The sequence below is a fragment of the Rhinolophus ferrumequinum genome, chromosome 12 (genome assembly GCF_004115265.2).
Source record: "Rhinolophus ferrumequinum isolate MPI-CBG mRhiFer1 chromosome 12, mRhiFer1_v1.p, whole genome shotgun sequence".
NCBI lineage: Eukaryota > Metazoa > Chordata > Mammalia > Chiroptera > Rhinolophidae > Rhinolophus > Rhinolophus ferrumequinum.
Window position 1 is genome coordinate 28,227,194 of NC_046295.1, and position 20,703 is coordinate 28,247,896.

Consider the following 20,703-nt stretch of genomic DNA (forward strand, 5'->3'; position numbering starts at 1 on the left):
GAATGGATTTGAAATTGTGTTTAAATCTCAGATACCAAAGGAAATTTAGCTGATAACCTATTTCCATTAATATAGCTTTAGCCTGAAATATAAAGCTGTTTCTGAAGATGAAATAGCTACCAAGAACCAAGACTCTAAATCAGAGTGAGATACTGGGCATGTATTCAGTTTGTTATAGAAATTATGTAATCCCTATCTCATTGCCACACTCTTTGCTCCATTCTTGCTAATTCTCTAACAGAAGATTGAGGGTTTTTTTTTTTTTTTTTTTTTTTTTTTTTGAGCTTTATAGCAAACAGGGTGTGAGGTTAGGCTGAGGGAAGTATCCTTTAACTATCCTTATTCCTTGCTAGTGTAGATCCAGCTAGGGAATAACAACAATTATATTAAACTTATTTTAGTTAAAACCCAATGGCATCATCAAAAACATTTTAAAGGATATAATCTACTATCTACTGTTATCTCACAATGAAATACATGGAATCTATGCTTTCCTAGCATTAATAAATTAAAACAAACAAATCATGGGTATGAAAAGATGGGACGGGGGAATATAGACTTTCCCCAATGAATAAATCTTTTCTTTTTGGCAGTAAAGATTTTTCTTGGCATGGACTTACAAAAAGGAAGTACCCACCTGTATTACCCTGCCTCTGTAATTTCAACTAGAACTTTCCCTGTTACCAGATTTTGCTGAGAGATTTTTCCCACACAATTGAGGGAGGTGGCATTGTCCTCATAGTGTCAACGTTTACCTGTCTTCAATCCTCACCTCTCATCACATTAGCCAAAGTAACAAAAAATAAAATTTGTTTTGCTCATGATTTCCCTGGTATTTCAACATGAAAACATACAGTAAATGTACAGGTATAAAACCAAAGACATGTTCAAGCACCTGAAACACAGAACAGAAATTTAGTTTGAAGAAATATAATTAGAACTTGAAATGAAAATCTTTCCTTTTTTAAAAAAAAAATGCATTAAAATACATTAAGCTGGCTATACCCTGAAGAGTCTGATGAACAGCAGCGAACATAAAATATATCTAAGAATGGATCACATAAGTGGAGCATCTTTCTATTTCCCCTCTTAATAAAGAAGGCTTTAGTATGTACGATCCTGTATCCTATTCTTTGGTAGCATGCCCCCCTCTTCAAAATTTCATCATTCAGCCTATTTATAATTAACTCTAGTAAATAGAATATAAAAATTAAGTTTTAAAAACTCAACTTTTTTTTTCTAATTTCTTCATTTTTAATTGGTCATGTTGTAATCACATTTACTTAATCTAAAATCCATACATTTTTTGAGTAATACTAGATAGGATCACCAAAAATAGCATTATTTTGACTCCACATAAACAACAAACACTATGTTCATGTTGGCATACATTCTATGCTGTAAAAAGACTTTATTTAAATATATTATCTGGAGAAAAAATAAGAGTTTTCTTGGACTCTATTCTTGAATTACAAAACCACATGAATCATCATCCTCATTACCCAAATTTCTCATTTTCTGCCTTGTCTTAAAGTAAATCTCTTGCAATAAAAACAAAATTAGGGTAAACACAAGATATTGTTACTATCTATCATGGATATGGCTATTTTCAAGTGTTTTCTTTCATATTCCTTGCTTTGCTACATATATTTTCATGTAATTCTTTCTAATTTCTGTGACAAAATTCACAGATTTAGTATTTAGTTTCTTGGGTTTTCCTACAAATGTATTTTTTGTTTGTTTTTGCTTTAATTAGAAAAAGCAAAATGGACACAAAAATACTGGAGAAAAGTCAATTAACTCTTTTCATTGTGGTTGCATTAGATTCTATGACAAGTACATTAAATACTGTGATTATTTATCAAGAAAAGTAGACCAGAAAAGAGAATATTTCTAAAGTGGTAGCAGTATTGAAGGATTCTGCTACAGGCGGATATAACTTACATTCTTGCTGTTTACATATGGGACTTCCTTTTCAATTCTTTTTGCTTTTATTCCGTATAAAGTCTGTGCCATGTGTTTAATAATTTACCATGAATTTCAGTAAACGGTAGCATTTTCTGCCAGGGATTCTGTGTAAGATTGTTCTTGCTAAACTGTAAAATAACTTCATACTTTGAAATAAATTGATCTCTTCAATAAACACAGGCCCAGTCCCTTCATTTTGTCCATTTAGCTTTGTGACTTACTTTAAAAGCCTTGTACTCCTCCCAACCTAAAAGTGACTAAGGCACTGCTACTTGGTGACAGGCCTTGATGCAAAGGTAATTAGCTTAGGGAACAAGAGAGGGCTGCTCTCTGGGCTGCTCCTGGCTATTAACTCCTTCTGTACCAAACACCTAAAATCTTTATGTCTTTATAAGATGGAAGACAGTCTTCAAGTGAAGTATTCGTGAAAAAATATTTTTGTTCTTTATCTTTTGGGACACTTGTATATTTCTCTTTTAAGTTCTCCTACATTCTCCCCCTGACATTTATTTTTCAATTTATTTTATCTCCAGATTCATTTTGTCTTTATCTTATCATCTCACTTTTTTTTAATACTTCTAATCCTTTCATGTTTTTCTTTTTTATTTAAACTTTGCTTCATAATAATTTATACCCTTTTCATCTTTTTTTTCCTTGGCTCTATGTTTAGAAGATTGAAAATCCAAATATCTTGTTCCTAATCTTTATTTTCTTCCCTACGTATTAGCCTCACAATCTTAGGAAAATTATGCAATCTCCCTGAATCTCAGTTTCCTAATTGATAAAATGAACATAACAAATCTTATTATTTTGAAAAATTAATTATACCGTAAGGGTTTCTAAAATGTTCTAATCACTCTAAAAAATGTTCTCTCAATGCATATATATATTTAGAAGTGTGTGACCTTGCCTGTTCTGTCACCAAATTAATTATTAGGTATTATTATTATTATTATTATTATTATTATTATTATTATTATTGTTGTTGTTGATAAAGAGATACTTGGAGTGAAAAGATCACATTTTCCAAAGCTAAAAGATATGACTCCCTGCAGAGGCTCTTCACTTTCCCTTCATGTACCCTCTCTGTGCTTCATTTTCCTCAGTGTTAATAATTATATTAACATTATTGTAAGGTTCACTTTAGAAAGTATGTATGGAATTGCTGAAGTGAAACCAAATGTGGTGATCACCATTATAATTAATCCCAAAAAAGCATATGTGGGCTGGATAAAAGTAGTGCAATAGTTCTTGAATTGGTTTCAGATATCAATACTGGTTTAAAATGTTAAAACAAATATTAGCAAAGTAGACTGTTAAAATGAAAGCACGAATGTAGAGTTAGATGACCTGATCTGAATCAGATTTAATTCATTAGCCTTAAGCATGTTTCTTAACACCTTTGAGTCTCCTTTTTTTGACCTTTAAAGTTAAGATAGTTATAATTCCATCTACCTCACATGTTCATTTCAAGAATTAAATTAAACGATAAATAAAGTATATCCAGTTAAACTATAAACCTCAGTGTAGTATGAAAGTATTGTTATTATTAATGATTTGACTACCATGTAAGGTTTTTTCTTCTTTTTTTTAATAAAATAGATTATAACATAATTGCTCATTTTATTAACGCAAAGAGGAACCGTTTGAATTGTATAATTCGGAAAGTCTTACTCAAATCTTGATCTACAGTACATGAGCAGCTGTACAAGAATGATCCATTCAGATATGTTCAAAATAACTAAATGTTCAAAAAAATACAGTAAAGAGTAACTGAAAAATTTGAGTAATTTGTTCAGAGTGGCTTTAGTCATTTGTTTTCTTGGCAGGGTAATTTTTCTATTAAAAAAACTAACATAATAGTAATTGTTTAAAAATCACTTGATCCAAGTACCTGCACAGAAATACTGTAGATTAATAATATGTTAAAATGTAGATGCTGTTTTCGCTGGGTCTTCACACTCTCTAAATAGCTCTTACATACTGTTGTGGCAATAGATATTTAAATTGCTACCTCAAGAAAATGACAAATTGTGAGAGTCCATGGACCCTTGAAATCTCTACAAAATAACTGAAACCATAAATGCTAAATTCTCTAACACCAAGAAGCTACACTGTTCATTTAGCATTGCACTGATTTATTCATTTAATAAAATACAGCAGCGATCCAAGTCACAGGGCTGAGGTCCTGCCACACACATATATTACTTTGAGACCTTTGCTGATATAAACATATGACAGTTGTGTAAGATGACACCAAAATGGTCTGTGTAATAAGGAATAGGTGTTTGCGAGGTGGCGTGGTACAGTGGCATATCTAACCTGTAAACTGTCATCAAATTTCAGCTTTGCTACCCACTATGTGACTTGGAGATATATTATTTAAACTTTCTGAACTTTAGCTTTCTTAGTTGTAAAATAATGATTATACTCTTCTCATAGGAAAATTGTGAATTAAATGCAGTCATGTACATAAAGCATCAACATGATCCCTGGTCGAAAGTAAATACCCAGTAACTGGTACTTTTTATCATTTTGAATTTTAGTAAGATATGAGGGCCACAGATTTCATGATGAAAGTCATAGGACTCTTTACTGGTGCACAATATTTTAAAACATCTTTAAACTACAGCATATTTCATATAGTTTTGTTGACTGAACTCAGAATCATGTCCGTTTTCCAGGTCATAAGTTCGCCTTGTGTAATTAGAATAACTGCTTAACTATTCAGGCTTCAAGAAGTCAGAATTTATAATGATTTGGTAATTATTTATGGCGAATGATTTTAAGACTGCAATACTTACCGAAGTACCTGGCCAATAAATATTAGATGATAGATTGATGTTTATTTTAATAAGGGCAATAAAATGCTTCAATCAAAATCAAGTTAATTAGATATTACCATAAAGTTAGTAAAATAGATGGCATATATTAAGCATTTATTGTGTACTAAGTTCTGTACATGAATTATCTCATTTAATCCTCTTACCAACCATATGAGATAGACCCCGCTATTAATCCCATTATACAAATGCATAAACTGAGAAAGAGAAAATATTTTGCTAATATCACACAGCTACTAAATACTGGAATAGAATGTAAATGCACATAGTCAGTCTGTGAATCACTATATTTTATTTCTTAATGTGATTTTATGGAAGATTCGAATACCCAGACTGCACTTCATTTCGATGAATTCTGGTCGTTAGATATACGTTGTAAATTCCATTAGAGTCAAAATAGTGTATGTGTCACATATAGTCAGAGAGAAACCACATTTAAGAATTGTATACTCTTTTATATCATACATGTTTTTACAAGAAGATATTTAATGCATAAAGTGATGTCAATTTGTAACTCAATGTTGGGCTCTCAGGAATTATCATTAAGTACTTTTCACTAATGCCATAATCATTGGCTTGAATTTCTTGAATATTCATGGCCCATGCTGTTTACTAATAAGTAGTGAAGGCAGGCAGTATCTCTCCACTTTCTTGGTTAAAGGAGAAGCCTAATTAGATAATTTAGATGGACAGAAGTCTAATTCTGAATATTTCCGCCTTCTAAATGAAATACAACTTCTCAGTCCAGTTAAAATATGGGTAGCTGAAGAGAAATGGGAACCTTCCCATATTTCATGAATGTGAGTTGAAGGCAACATAAGAGTAGAAAATCTTAGAAACAAAATGATACGGTGTCCCACGGAAATGTTTCCCTGAGATGCTAATTGCACTAAGGAAACGAACAAGAAAATATCAGAAGTTTAGGTCTGTATGCTTTGACTCTTATCGGGTCCACCAGAGGCACACACTCCTCCCTCAAAGGTTTTCGAGTAAACTCTCTGTGGCATATCTTCAAGCCCATGTACTGTGTGCATATACATGAGTATTTATACTTCCACACTTTGAAAACATTATCCATAAAGATTTTGCACTATGAGTTTATTTAACAGCCCTGTACTTAATAACCACTACATATCTACCAGTCTGCTGTGACCTGAGCATACAAGGATGCATCACACACATATGGTCCGGAGTTATACTTGCTGATTGGGCACCAGAGAAGTCTACCCAATCCATGTTGTGTCATACGATCAGGAGGGTCACGCATGAAGGGTGATGATGGTGGCATTCCCCAGAGGGCCAGCATAAAGGATCAGTATGTAATAGAGATGTTACTGGAGGGTCTAGGAAGACTCACCAAACATTTGTTACAGTACTTGATTGTCTCTTCTGCTTTCCTCCCTATTTTATTTTAAGAACTACATGGGTGATATATTTGAAATGGAGAGTCCCATCAACAGATTTAATTATTTAATATGTTTTGTCCCCACTGGATGGGAGCTTTCACCAAACATAACTTTTAAATAAAAACACAATACCTTATCTCACCTCTACTTTTTTTCCACATTGTCTATGGATGCTGATATGTGAAGAAAAAACAGGCCATCATGAACTGGTCTTTTTATTAAGACTGGAGGGGAAAAATGAGAGAAAAGGGAAGAAGAAGAAAAAAAACTATATATATATATATATATATATATATATATATATATATATATATATATTTTAATCCAGCCTAAACAAAACATTTTTAAGATTAAAAAAGGAAATCTCATTTACCTCAATTTGAGTAAATTTATATTCTATGCTCTTTTAAATAACATTTTATTGTTTGAATAAAATTCGAGGACACTTTCTCAAAAGTTTTCAAAGTTAAAGTTAGATTTATCGTCTGCTGTTATTTTAGTTTTCATTTTAGTATCAGCAATAAAATTGAAGTGAAAATGCCACTACCATTCTTTTTTCTTTTAAGGACTTTATAAAACCATGCAGTTCCTTAATTCAAATTATTTCAAAAAAAAGTGTTATAGACATTGTCAACTTAAATATAAACTATTACAAAATGCTTATATTATACCTTAAGGGTTCCTTTGGGTTTTCTTAATTACCTCTAATGCTAGTAAATTTTAAGAAACATTTGATGGTTGTAAGGCTGATGTGCCTTCTTTCTGGAATTCCTGAATACTTAAGACAGACTTCTGAACTGCCTTAGAGGTTTTCATAAGAAGAGGTGTTTAAAATCTACTGTACTCTTATTAAAGTATAAAGAGTAGATATCATGTGGGGAATTGAGCCTATATGTTTAATTTCACTCTTTGGTATACTTTACCAGGCTAATTGCCTATATTTAAATTCACAAAATTTCTACTAATTCTGAACTCCAAAAAAAACTGTGTCACTTTGGTACAAAATGTTCTCTACATCTCTCTTCCAGAGTTGATGGCCATGTCCTATGTGTTTTCACCTTTTAATTTTATTTTGGGCAGCTAAAGAATATTTTAATTTTAGCCTTCTCAGAATGATGAGAATGACAGTGTTAAGATAACACTCATAGCAGATTAACGGTTCACTCCCTGACTTCATTTATGGAGAAACCAGGCTGAAATCTCAGGCACTCCCATGCACTGAAGTTTAGCAAGTAATCCAAGCAAAGAAAAAAAAATGCACAATTGCAATCTGAGTGTATTAAAGAAAGGAAGAAAGGCAACATTGGTTCAATCTGCTTTCAAAAGTGAGTCATTCACCCTGTGCCACTGCTGAAATGAAACATTTTTATTGATTTGCAGATTAAGAATCTATTTAAAAAGTGATAAATTAATCCTCTTCAAGCCTACCACAGCATATTCAGGAACTTGAAAGCAATCACTGATGTTTGAGGACAGCTTACTTAATTTGTGTTTCTTATAATGATAGAGAAAACTATAGCTCATAATGAATGTACTGTATATTGAACATCGTGATGAAAAGTCAGAAGATTGAGCTGGCATAAATCAACACATGAATCCAGAAGCCTGCAGGTGGGATGAAGAGCAGAGTTTATCCAACTTGATTATCATTGCATTTGAAAGTCAACTAGGAGTTCACCTCCATCATAAACTTCTGCACACATGTAACTGTTCTTCACAATTTTATTTTATACTATTATAAAGAGTAGATGAGATTAAAAATAAAACTATCTGGGTACTGTGTTGTATTAAAATAGTTGACAATCAAAATCAAAATAGTTTTTATCAAATCTTGAAATTTAAGTCTGTCTTTATAAGGGGAAAAGTGATTACTTCAAATTCTTTAAATTAGTTCAACAGCAAAAGAGTAAAAAAAATAATAAAATAAAATGTAGTGCTTTTTTTGTTTTGTTTTGTTTTTAAATATAGATCTGAAATATTTACTTACAATTGTTACTACATTTCTGTGATCTGTTGGTTTATTTGTACCGATTAGTGCTTAGAGGTGAGGAGAAAAGACACAATAATATTACTTCACCAAACTTTGATTATTTGGGGGGATTTTAGAATCTCACTTGTTGGCTTTATTTGACTTTAGCGAATATCATAGTAAATTCAGAAATTGCAGTGAAGTCTGCTACTTCATAACCTCTAAATGGCACATTGGAAAGCTGTCTCATATTTATGTTTTGATTGTAACAAACCTGTTTTAACAAGTATTAAAGTAAAATCACTTTTTCAACCTATAAACATGGGTCACCTTAGGTATAACATGTAACTAATCAAGATTAGTGAGCTTAGTATATTTTTCTTTCTTACTTGAAAGACGATGATGAAAACAACTTGGGTTTGTTTCAGTAAATAGAAAATGTTCATAAGATATTAGAGTTTGCTTTTAAAAAAATGCCATAAGTCACTTTTATTTTGTTAAATAAAAATAATTCTGCAATGTTGTGTATCAATGTCACAATCTTTAAAAGCAAATCTCCTAAAATTAGTCAACCTTCCAACTCAGAGATAGGTTCATGAGTCAGGCTTTTATAGTGGACCAGACTATAGATCAAGATTCATCTAAATCTTCTAACCTTTGATCAGCAGTCCTATTCAAGGGAGTTAGACCATGGTAATAACATAGAAAAAGAAACAAATTATGTACCCTCAGCTATTAATCATTGTTTTGTGCCATTGTAAAAAGTTAGAATTGAAATGTCTGCTAATAAGAGAATGAATAAATGATGTTTTGTACTTTGAGTGTAACATTAGGCAGTTATTAAAACTTATATTGACTGACATTATGGGAAAGCATCACACAAATAAACTGAGAGCTTTTCAATGACAAGGATTCCATTTTACTTGACTTATTTTTGTCTCCTGTAGTATTAGTATTATACTAACTGGTGTAATAAATACAACCTAAAATTTTAGTAATCTGCTACAATGGAAGTGTATATCTGCCTCAATTAAAAGTCCAATGTGGATGATCCTAATTGGCCGACAGCTTTCTCCATGCAATGTCTCAGAAATTCAGATATCTTTCAACTTATGGCCTTGCCTTCCCCTAGGAACTCATTGCTCTCTGCATATGGCCAGTGGACAGGGAAAGAGAAAAAGCATAAACAAGGCTTCCTTTAATGATTTGACTCAAAAGTGGCACACACCAATTTCCCTTTGAATCCATTGGTGAGAATTATGACATGGTCAATCTAAATGGAAGGTGATTTTTCTAGTGATAAATCTATGTTAAGAAAAGGAAAGCACATATTTTGGTAGCCAATTTGCTATTTCTTCCACATTTTCTTTCATATACTATTTGGCTTTATGAATGTCGGTTGAATGTATTTCTTGCCAAGGAGCACTGGGAAAATAACATGAAGGCGTGAAATAGCTTGGTCCTTGAGGGTCATTCTTGAAAAATGAGCTAGAGACTGATGCAGAGGCCAGAGATATAGAGCATTTTGCATCAGATGAATGAGTTTAGAATCTCACTTGTCAGCTTTATTTGACTATCCTATAGAAAATGAGAGGGTATCAAAGGGTTTAAGAATACAGAATAAATGATCAGAATTGCATTTTTTCCAAATATTACATTGACAGCAATGTGGTGCATAAACTCCAGAGAGTGAGGACTGCGTGCAGAGAGACAAGCTAAAAGGCTAATCACTGCAGATGATAAAGACAATAGCAACAGGCTATGAGGTAAAAGCAAATGTGAAGCTTAGGTGTGGGATAGATAGAACTTCATTCCTAATTATGGAAAGATTCAGAAGGAATAGCAGGGTTTGGGGGAAGAGTAATAAGTTCTATTTTGGAAATATTGAGTTTAACAATATGCTCGTGAATCTTCCAAGAGAAAGGAGATATTCATCAAGTGGTTGACTTAAGGGGTCTTTAGCTCTAGTTGTAGGACTGGAAGTCATCAGTAAATAGGTGCAGGTGGAACATGGGCATGAATGATTGAATGATGTCATCCTTGGAAAGTCTATCCAGTGAGTAGAGGACAGGAAATGGATGATCACCAGTTTTGAAGGAGTAAGGAATCTTAGATACTGAAGAAAGAAATGGACTAGTAGAGAGGGAGGCATTGAAATTATCACTGAGGTACAGACTAAACATTAGACCTAGGTTCCAGATTAATACATGAATGAGAACAAACCAAGAGCAGTGGAGCAATTTGTCTTAAAAGAGAAAACTGTTTTGTCAACACTGTAGAGCAGATGAAGGCAAATTCAGATGTAAATGAGTCTGTAATTTTAGAGACAGAGAGTTTATTCTTGATGACCTCACCATGCTCAGTAAGAGATAAGAACATTTACAGAATTACAAAGGTTACTCACCAAAGACTCATAAAAGGATCATTGTGTGGTCCCTGAGAGTCCTGGGGAAATTGTCCACCATACAGTGGCTGTAATTTGGTAAATACACCTATGATTGATTGTGTTGTTTTATTTAATGTTATTTTATGTAGTTACCAGGCTGAGCATCATTCCATACATTTAAATTTGCTAACTTAATTTTATTCTTTAATTCTTGGTAGACAACTGGTATAGTTGATTCTGTTATTTTACTCTTAACATATTTTTCCCCTACAAAACCACACTGGAAGATTCATGAAATGGTAAAAACTTGCCTTGTATATACATGTCACAAAGAGTTATGTCACTAATAATGTCCTCTGTTTTTTATTTGGGTTAAGCAATGTCTTTTTTAATTTATCTACAAATCACCTCAATAAAAGGCTTGTTTTAACTTGAGGATAATTCTGTTTCAGAAGCTCTACATGTATTATGAAAAAAGATTTTTCTAATAACAGTTTTAAAGCTTTCAAACCTGAAAAATGCATCTGCAGTCCAGTCAGTTGATACTTAAGGAACTGTTTGGTTGTCAGATATCACACAAGGGTAATAACAGTGAGTATCAGAGACAAGGTGTGGGGAATTATTCGTTTAAGAATCTCACGGACTGAAAATGTCACACAAAAATGTGCTCCATATGGTATAAAATAATAAATGAAGGGTATTTCCAAGAAAACATCCTAATCGACAGTCAATATATAAGGATTTCTTCAGGATTCTTATGAACTTAGGAGTGTGCACCAAACCAGAGTTTTGTGGTATAAACTTTAGGTTAGTAAACCTTAGTTTATGTGCCATAAAGTTCACATGGGCACATAGACAAATATGTCGGTTAATTAGAATATCTCTTGAGGAAATTCATTAGAAAAACGCTTTGTATCTTAAGTTCTGTGTGTGGTTTGACTTTGTGTGTGACTTTCAGTAGCTCATATGCAGTAAGCAAAAGGTGTCTGTTACTATAATCAAGAAAATTGTCTGAAGGCGAATGAATAACTTAAGAATTCCACACCGGATTCAGTTTGTTCTTAGCGTTTATTTTTTCTTCATTTGTTTTTCAGACAGTTAAAGACTGGGAAAGAATATCCTGTAGTAATAAATATGTTTACAATTACAAAAAGGTGGAAGTAAAATCTATCTACCTGTAACTCAACAAAAATCAATGTGTTTGAAGAATCAAAAAGGCACTGACCAAAAAACGGATTTTACCAGATTACGTTTCCACTCAGCTTTATTTCAAAATGATCTTTTGAGTTAGTATAGGGTATGGTCAAAAGAAAGCAGACTTTGCAATCAGATGGGATTGCTCCTAAAACGCCATTTCTACATTTTATTCATCTGGTGATCCAAGACAAGCATTTAACATAGTTTAATTTTCTAGGATAGTAATATCTACCTCACAGAGATATTGTGAAATATGTACATATAATCTCTGTGTATAGTACCATTCAATAAATTCAGTAAAGTGTAGTCCCTTTCCAATTTGTGTATTTGAAAGCAGAGAATACATGAGTGAAGTTACAAGAAGTTTCAGCAGTTATATCTTATAATTAGGCAAGCTTGGTGAAATTAAGCTTCTATATATTTGTTGTCAAAAAGAAACATAAAGAAAAAAATGGGGAAAGATCCTGTTCACTGTAGAATGATGTGGTATGAGATCAACAAAACTCTAAAAATGCATTTAATTTAAAAATTTTAGATGTAAAAATAAATGAAATCTGGATGAGTTATACGATGAATATTTAGGGGTAAATTCTACATGTAGCTGAAATGAACAAAAAGGAAAGATCAGGAATCTAAGATTGGCAAAGGGAACTACCACAATGTACATGACTAGTGTCTGGAGAATTAAAGAAAGAAAATAGAAGATCATTATGGTCCTGTGTGCTTATTGTATCTCACCAGTTATTTCAAATATATTTAAAAATAAACAAATAAAACCGAGTGAATTGCCCTAGAGATATTTTAGATTCATGTTGATAAATTAGAGAATGAAAGTAGAAACCATTCATTTTGGCACTAGTTCAGAATTTATGGACAAATTGATCAGTCACATTGCAACTCAATTCTGTTGCGTTTTAAATTATTTTGCTTTAACTGAGCAGGCATTTATTATATTTCTATCATAAGCAAAACACTACACTAGGCACTAGAGAAGTGGGTGAAAAATAGGAAGCCTTTTAAATCTTTCAAATGTTAGCTGATATTCCACATTCATTTGATAAAATTTTGTAAAGCTGGGATGTATGCAATGAAATCAAAAATTACCCAAAACTGCAACAACAACAACAACAACAACAAAATAACCTGCATTCTTGACAGGGCATTTGCTATTAATTTATACTCATTTAAATTCCATCCATGCGTTTGACACCACAAAACTGAATTTTTTATACACCACCTCATTACATAAGTGATGTAAGAATAGAACATGTTTCTTCAACTCGTTCAGCATTCTAATGAACAGAATACACATTTTGTTTCATTAAAAATAATGAAATCTCAGTGTCCTACAGCCATTTAAATGCTTTAGAATAAAAACAGTCCTCTTTTTATTCTAGGAGGCGTATACAATAAATCTCATTCTGACAATTACCATATTCAGACTATCTTAATAATGCACATGCCAATATCTCCACTACCTTCAAACAAATAAATAATGGTGAAAATTATGCTAGTACTGACGATAACTAGGAAATACTATGGAAAAATAAACTATCTTTTCTCTCGTTTGTTAGAATAAAACAGCTTCTTTGCTTATTTAACTAGCTAAAGCATGTTTAGATTTTAAACATTCAAATATACTGAATATGTAGAAAAAGTCTACAGAGAGACATCGATCCGTGTGTTGTTTTCACACATGCATGCTTGTGTACTTGCACACATAAAGAAATCAATGCATAAAATCAAATCTCAACAAATTTTGTGTGAGGATTCAAAAGAAACTGGAATCTTCCTACCATGTCAATAAGCACGATTCAAATTGATTAACCAGCTGACATTGCGTCATCGTTCTCTGTGGATTGAGGCTCCAGTTTAAGTAGATTTTTACTGGAGGCTCTTTCAGAGATAAATAATCTCAACACGTCCTAGGCCTGCCCTGCTATCAGCAAATCATTCATTTCCTGATTACTATACCTCATAGGTGCCTATTCCCCTTGAGAGAGATTTAAGAACATCTCACTGTGCACGGAGCACCTAGATTTCGGCTTCTCTCGAACACAACTAGAGGCAGAAGCATTAGAGGCTAGATTGTAGACTGATCCTGCAGTCTCTCATTCTTTCTCTGGGAAAAATCAGAGGCGAGGTTTCCTGATATGTACCTTCTATTTATACTAATGCTTTATTTCCAAGTAAAAGACGTATTTTATAGGTGCAATTATACAACCCCCTGGAAGAGTTTTCTTCTCATTTACTCTACTCGACCCCCAAGTGCTCCAAAGAGAGATCATCTATGCATATTTCAATACATTTCTGTTAAAGGATCTTATTGCTCTTCTCTCAAATACAATACAGAGACCAATTTCAAGACAAAACCCTCTGTAATCTAGAGTTGTCTTGATCTTATGCATGGAATCCACATGGTTTTGGAGTTAGACTCAAGTTACTATTCTGGATGTGCTAACATTCTAGCTTAATTATTTAAACCCTCAAATCCTCAGTTTGTACAGTTAAGTGGGTACAGAAAAGCTGGTTGTCCACATCTCATTTATTTGTTTTAAGGATCAAGTGAAATTATTTAATTCAAATGAAATCAAATTAAATGTTTGTTACATGAGGCACTAATTAAATGTAAAGGATTTAAAATTTTAATTGTGAAATATATTTTTCGGATATCACACTTCCTTTGTTGAGAATAAGTCGGGCTGGCAAATTTTAATTACAATTTATTTTACTAGAGTTAGCTGTAATTCATAGTGTGTCTTAAAACCTATTATTGACATGGGGATAAAAAGTGCAAGGTTAGGATTATTGTTTACTGATTATAGTTTAATTAATTCCTTTATACATTCTATTTTTATCTATCCAGGATACAGTCAATGAACACAATTGTTTGCAAAGTACAGATCAATTAGTTTCAGTGATTGTTCAAATGGAGAATGATAGTTTGAGTCTATATTTTATTTAAAACAATGGATCTCCAAGCCCTAAATTTTTTTAGTGATTGCAGTTTAGATTGAGGAGTAATTTGGTTGTCTGAGAAAGGAGTTTCTAATCTCATTTTTATAGATAATTACAAAGTAAGTTTGGAAAAACCACATGCAAGAAAGAGCATCCTTCTTTTAAATTCACCTCAAGTAAAATGATAATAATTTTTACTTATTTTTGTCTGTGACAGAGGTTTCGGGAGTATATTGTTAATTGTAGTTTAGAATTAGAGAATCTCCTAAATTAAGTAAATAGAAAGACAAGGAAGCAATTGCCTTGTTGTTTGAAGACTTTGAGTGATTTTGTCTAGTTCAGTTAGCATTGGTATCAGTTTTTTTGTTTGTTTGTTTTTTAACATGCTGGTAGCCATACATAATATCCATACCTTTCCTGAGGTTCTATACATTCTTTGTTATGTAGCAACATGACAGTTTAGTGTTTGACATGGGGCTAAATGCCTGCTCAACCACTCCCTGGCTTTGTGACATCACACACATTATTTAGTCTCTCTGAAGCTTTAGTTTCTCTTTGGAATTGGCAAGAAAATATCCACTTCATGGTATTGTTTTGAGATAGTTTAATGAAAGCAACTAAAACATGCAATAAATGCTAGTAATTATTGGCATTCGCCTTTTCCTATTTTGCTCTGTGCAAACTTGCACTGAAATAGACAAGGGTTTGAATTCCAGTGCTAACATATATTTGCTATGGCTACTAAATTCTGTAACCTCTTGGATTATTAATTTTTCTATCAAGTGTGGGTGTACTGCCCAGAAATAAATGTGATGTCATGTGTGAAAGTGCTTTACACATAGTAGGCCTGCAAACACTGTTCATTAAAAAGACTTCAAATTGGGACTTTTTCTGCCTTTTCTGCTAAAGATATGGTTGTCAAATCAGGATTCTTGATTTCTTTTCAAGGAAGTTGGCCCACAGAGTATCAATTACCTTCAGCACATGTTTACTTGTAGATAATACAGGCAGGAGAAGGGAAAATGGGTAAAGATCAAGGAGAGAAGCACCAGGCAAGGGTGGCCTCATGCTGAGCGTCTGAAGCTTGGTGACAGGGCAGGGGTGGGGACTGGATAAAGGTCTCAGTAGCGTAAGGTATGCGTGTGCAATCATGCTATTTTGAAACCTGCCCTCACGATGGCACATCCCACCATGCTTTGTCGTTAAGTCCTTGAATGCTTTCTCTATCCTCCGACTTTCTCTCCAAGCACCACTTCACAAACATCAGCAGAGCCCAAAACGTAAACCACCTGTGTGAAGTTGTCTTGCTATGGAAGAAATGAGACCTCCAGGGAATCGGCACGACAGTGTCTTTTCAGAATAATCTTTTTTTTTTTCCCAGTCAATTTGCGGAATGTTGTGATACCCGTCGAGAAAGCTTTCAGATAAGCATCCAAATCCCATAACATGGTTCTAAATTAAATCCTATGTAAGACAAAAACAAATATCCTCACACCATTGTAAGGGGGGAAATCCACGATCTATCTCAAGTAGACAGATTCCTATTTAAATCACTCCATATTAAAATTGAACTCAATTAAGCATAGAAACTACCATTCCTAGATTGAAGAAAAGGAGTAAGTTGGGAAATTCTATTTTTTACAAGCATACTACTTAAATTCATTGTATAGATACTTTTGATCACTTACAATGTAAGACAATGTGGCAGTACAGATGAGAGTAGATGAACTGAATAACTTTGTATGATGTTTGGCTTCAAAGATTCACTATAAAAATTTTATGAAACAGCACAGACAATATGGAGTGTCAGATTCCACTCTGGTGGGTCACCTTCCTTTAGCGGCCTTTTTTGATGTGCTAAGAGTTTTCCATAATTCTGTAGCCTCAAAACAAAACAAAACAAAACAAAAAAGAGACCAGCAGAGGAAATATTTGGTCTAAGAACTTGAGGACTTGTTAAAGAAAAAAAATTACTCATGACACATTAAAAATGGTAACATAGACTTTATTCTAGGGGAGCTACCAAAATGGGGTCTTGTAGTAGGGGAGAGAAAATGGACTCAACTCCAACTCCAACAGGGACGGTGATGCTTTATAACTAAAGAGCAGGGTGAGGTGAGCAGGTAGAAAATCACTAAGAGGAAACTTCAGAGTAAAAGAGATTCTTGCTGGATATACTCAACAGCATTATTGCTGAAGGCAGGACAGGCTGATAGATGTTAAGGGTGGGAGATGAGGAATTTAGATCAGATATCTAGTATGGTCAGGTACAAAAGGTAGGGAATTTTCACTAAGCTGGCTTAGTTGGATTCTCGCTTAAACTGAATTCTGTAAATACAGAGAGGGATGCTCAATGTTGGGCTTAGTTAAGCAGAGGGCTCAAAGGAGCAGGTTTAAAGTTAGGTCAAGGAGGAGTCTTTGTCAGACCCGAGAATTATGAATATTACAGTATATGTTGTGAGGCAGGCAGGTGGACCTGTGAAATAAGGTAAAGTAGATAATTCTAGCAGAATAGCTTTTGTGTTATTGACTATCTAATGCTGGCTTATGGCATTCTCCTGAAAGCTGATATTCTACTTTTGTTTTTAAAGCAATATTAATAATAGTTTTTTCAGAACTCGTCTACACCTTTTAAGACAGTATAGTGTTTGTGTTAGGATTGGGGTTGGGGATAAAATGAAAGAGTATAGAGATACAAAACTTACAGGTCAGGCAGGAAACAGGGCACTAAGCCATTCTATGGCTACATCTCAAAACATGTACTGCATGAGAAAATAATATTTTTTTATTAAAAAAAGAAAAAAGTCTTTAAAATAAAGTACTGTTGCTTTCTTTTATGCTTTTCAGGAAGTCTGAAAAGATAAATAAAGTGTTGCATTTTATGATTCAGCTTAACTTATATCACTTGTACCACATAGCACTAGTAAATGATATTTCTGGAAAATGTACGAGTACAAAAATCTTGCCAAAATAGGTTGAAGACTCTACTTTAAATAACATGTAGTGATATTTTTGCTCTCTAATGCTAATTAACCCAGCATGCTTCACAGTGTTTGAGAATTTTGTAGTTTAAATAAATTCATGTGATAAAAATTTGACACAAAAAAATACCATTTCATTTGTAGAATATATTATGTTTCAAATTGCATCAAAAATATCAATTTTAATAACTCTTTAATCTACAAAAATAAACATCTAAATGTATGTGTATTTGAATCCAACACAGCTAAATAGAAGATAAAACTACTCTCAATCTCTTCTTTGGATTATTTCTGCTGATAAATCTAAGACAGTAAATAGCAACCCTAGGTAGCAAATACCCATTTCTGTATATTGGCTCTGTTCCTGGGGAGAGCAGGTGGAAAATTACAAAAAGAGAATCTCACCACAAAGTCTCTTGTTCCTCTTAACAATAATTTACTCTGAAGAAATCCTGCTTCAATAATCAGCATAACATTTGATGATATTGAATCTTATTAGTATTTTTGCCACCCAAGGATTATTGTATCAGATATTTAACATATTACAGCCATATTCTCTCAATTATCATTTAAGATCTAGACTGACTATACGTACATGTAAACTTACTCCCTTTCAAATGTAGTTCTAGGATTTACATCATGAAATCATGAATGATCTGAAAATGAACATGAGCTCTGTGCCATCAGTCAGTGGTATTATTTTATGCAATCTGATGCTTAGAGAAATATTTTCCCAAAATCACACAGCTAGCAAATGGTAGTGCTAGAATTTGAACACAGCATGTCTGATTCCACAGGCCATGCTCTTAAATACTATTCTTAGCTACTATGCATTAAGAATTTCAGTAAAAATAGTCTAACACAAATTAGATTATATATAATGAGAGTAAAATCTACCTAAAAGTATAGTCATAAATTTCCAGTTTTCTTAAACTCTTCCCAGACTGAAAGCTCAAATATTAAACTCTCTATCTGCTATACTAAAACTAGGCAGCTGACAGACCCACCAAGGAGATGATATTTGAATGAAGTTTTGCAAAATAACTTATTATCATCTTATCATAAATAATGAGGAGAAATAACCCCATTTTTTTTAAGGAGAGACCATGGGCAAAGGTCTGGTACAGACAGACAGAATGTGCCCCCAGGTTTTTATCTGAAGGTTTAATGCAACTACAGCAAACAGAAAGATGATGAGGTTTTGGGAAATGATGCCGAATTGTTAACAAGTGATAGATTATAAAGGGCTTTTGTACCAAGTGAAACAGAGTGACTTTTATTCTGAAAATTATGGAGAACACTGTAGGATTTTAAGCAAAGCTTAGCTTGACCCTGTTTGTTCTTCAGAATGATCACACTGGCTGCAGAGCAGAGAATTGCCTAGGAAAAATCGCCAGGGAGACCCCAGGAGTAACTTGGTCAGTCATGGAGTCCTACATAGAGCACGGGTGGTTAGAATGAAGAACACGCAAAGCTGTGAGATTAGTGGTTTAAGGATTCAGCAACTGATTGAATGTTAGGGATGAATGACACACGGAAGACTTCCAGTCTTCTATCTTGGCAACTGCATAGTTCAGTTTACTAATAAAGGGAATACAGAAGGAGGCATAGGCCTGGAGATAAGCTGAAATTTATGTTTGGATGAAGTTGTAGGATTTTAGAAGAAAATAAAGAAAAGGAAAAAGACAAAAAAAAAAAAAAAAAGAAACTCTTCACATTCTAAAGTTGAGAAAAAGAGTTGCTAGTACACACTAAGTCTCCAAAAGAAAAAAGTGAACCAAACTATTTCATTATATATTGGGAGTCACTCAAGTGGAAATGTTTGGTCTTACAAATGATGAATGAAGTCATTTTCTTCTCTATCCAAACATCTTTAAGTTAACTACCATGTGTTTGCAACCATAGCAGGCTTTACCAGTTTAATTTTTCTAAAGATTTTGGTTAAAATTTTTTAAAAATTCAATTCTGAAGCTTACATTAAAGGAAGAAAGAAAGGAAGGAAGGAAGCAAGGAAGGAAGGAAGAAAGAAAAAGATAAATGTCTAAGGAGCATCAATTCTATGTTGATGGGTTGGCTAATTCATATGTAAATGCTGACCTAATGTTAACAATTTGAATCTTACATCACCAGCACTTTTCATTTTCTTCCTGATGTCTTTAGAATTTGTCAAACAAGATTCCTCTCTCTCTAGACTTATGTTTCTTAAACATTCATCACCACTTCCAAGACATTCCAATATATATGCCAAAACTATTACACTTGCTTTAGCTGAAATAATCTTGGTAACAATATGGATTATAATAGTACAATAGAGTACTACTTTGAAATGTATTCTTAATTTTAATGAAATTAGAAAGTCAGCCAAATAATGATGAGGGCACATCTATTGATTGACATGAAGGAAATTCAAGAGCCAAGAATACCGTGTAATGGCATTCTACTTAATTTCAGAAATAATGATTACATGATGGTAAATGTGTGTGCTTTCATTTTCTCAAATATATTCAGAAGGTGTCAGTGACTGTTTTTGAGAAAATATGTGATTTTAAAATGTAAAGGTGTATATGTGTTCAAATCCTCCTTTTAGCAATTATCACTGAAAAATCAGTCCGTAAAGAACCAAGAACTTCTGCCATATTGCTTAACAAAGTAAAACACATTTTTACTTGTGGAATTTCCACTTGACCAAAGGTAAATGCAGAGGTTTTGATCTTCCCTACGTTTATATACGGTGAGCAGTGTGATACTTGTGTTCTCCTATCACAGTTTGAACTGGTTTCCTAGTGCTGCCATAACAAAGTACCCCAAACAGGGTGGCTTAAAACAATGCAAACTTCTCTCAAATTCTGGAGGCTAGAAATTTGAAATGAATTCTCAGCAGTGCCACGTTCCCTTTGAAGGCTCTAGAGATTGAATAATCCTTCCTTGTCTCTTCCAGCTTCTGGTGGCCCCAGGAGTTCCTTGTTTTGCAGCTGCATCACTTCAATCTCTGACT